Source organism: Leptodactylus fuscus, chromosome 9 (assembly GCF_031893055.1).
Source record: "Leptodactylus fuscus isolate aLepFus1 chromosome 9, aLepFus1.hap2, whole genome shotgun sequence".
Classification (NCBI taxonomy): Eukaryota; Metazoa; Chordata; class Amphibia; order Anura; family Leptodactylidae; genus Leptodactylus; species Leptodactylus fuscus.
In genome coordinates this window covers 83,904,088-83,906,243 of record NC_134273.1, presented here as the reverse complement: position 1 = coordinate 83,906,243, position 2,156 = coordinate 83,904,088, and positions in this window count along the sequence as shown.

Sequence of the window (2,156 nt, the reverse complement as noted above, 5' to 3'; positions counted from 1 at the left end):
GTATGCACTCGGAGATATAGCTGCAGATCACCAAAACCAACCCACAAGTGGCTGCCGATGAATGCATGACTATAATGGCACGTTGTTTGGTGGCCACAATCCTGCCCACATGAAGCCACCAATGAACACATGATTATACGTGAGCAAAGACCAATCCTTAAGACAATTATTAACCCTTTTGTTGACCATACATGCAATTTGCCTATTTCCAAAATTACAGTAGTCAAGGCTATGGCTTTAGCCGCCACTTCCGCTAAAGTTAGTGAATGGAGTCTTGTTGCAACCCCTAGTGTGTAGCGACTTCCAGTCAAACACTGCTCGACTTTTTTGCACCTAGAATTCGCAGTTCACTAGGAGTCGCAAGGCAACTTCATTCACTAACTTTAGTTAGAACCAAAGTCACTGAGCACCCTGAGCTTTAAGGTAAATCCACACAAAATGTAATTTTTAATCATGGATTTTGCTTGAGAATCCTTAGCAAAAAAACATAACCAATCCATCACAAAATCTGATCAGCATCAGAGATGGGAGAGTCCGGGTAGTAAACATGTCAGACTTTTATGAGCGTGTGAACTGAGCGATATTACACGCGCCGCCATGAAGAACCGTATCCTCCACTGCAGCAATACGTCTACAGGACTATCTCCTATATACATATGTACATATATCATCACAATACGACATGGAGGAACATACCGTATATACTCGAGTATAAGCCGAATTTTTCAGCACAGATTTTGTGCTGAAAAAGTCCCCATCAGCTTATACTCGAGTCAAGCAAAAAAATAAAAAATTTTTTTTTTTTTTTTGGGAGGGGGGTCTATGACCAGCCGCAATAGTAATGTATAGAATTTTCCATATAAAAGTAGAAAATGACTGTGAAACACAAACACATTAGGTATCCCTGTGTCTGAGAGTGCCCGGTCTACTGAATATAGGGGATCTGCAGGGGTTAGGAAGGGGTTAATAGGAGCACCGCAGATCCCCTATATTCAGCCAGACTGAAGTCCAACTGGGGGGAAAAAACCCCAGTCCTCAAGCTCAGGGAAGGGGCAGACAGACAACCAAAATACCTCCTCCCCTTCCCCAGCACCTACTGCACCCAAAAACCATTTTAATTTTTGACATTTTCCAGTAGCCGCTGCATTTCCCCCCCTCGGCTTATACTCGAGTCAATAAGTTTTCCCAGTTTTTTGTGGTAAAATTAGGGGCCTCGGCTTATATTCGGGTTGGCTTATACGCGAGTATATACGGTAATACAATTTTGTTTTCCCCAAAAAGGTTTGCTATAAACCCCACAGAGGCACAGCGAGGTCTCAGGGCAGACTGTGGACGCCATACAACCCAAACCCTTAGGCTAAATACACAGGACGGTCCGTAAAAACACGTCAAGTATGTAAACCGCGATCACGGATCTGCAAAAAGACTTGTATGATCCCGTACACTAGTCAGTGCCAAATAAGCCTTTAGTTTGCGTCTGCGTTCGCCGATACCGTTCCCCTCTCCGTGTGGAAACTACACAGACGCCATTATAGTGTAAGGGGGTCCATAGGTTTCCTAAGACAACGGCTTCTTTATACAGATGGGAATGCTTCCTTATTGGTGGTCCTTTTCTGTGGTCTGGAAACATGGCTGTATAAACTGCGGAGGTGTGTACGGGGCCCTAGAAATGAAGGGGTCCCTGTTTTTGTGGCCGTGGGCCCGGACTATAATGAAGAGCTGCACAATCTTGGCCGTATTTGTGACTCGGTCCATTCATTTCAATGTACAATAATTGGGTCTGTCATACGCAATGTGTGAACAGGCCTGACAATTGATGCGCCATAATGGTGGTCAAACCAAAGTCAGGTTCAGCCATATTGTGCGGCTCTGTCAGACTGGTGGCATTATACTGAGGTGTCTTATCACCCTTATCTGTTTCCTTCCTCCTTACTTGACAGTCTGTAAATCTTCCCCAATCCTGAGGAGGTGACAAGAAGCAAACACTTGTCCTGAGGAGCCATTGTCCGCGCCCCTCACCCACCGCCTCCTCATCATCACCCGGCACATTCTACCCTAGTAACCAGCCTCAGACTCTCCGCCAATCAGCGAGCGCCTCTTGTGTCCGACCAATAGGAAGCCGGCTCTTCGCCGAGGCCCAGATGCTAACGCCGCCA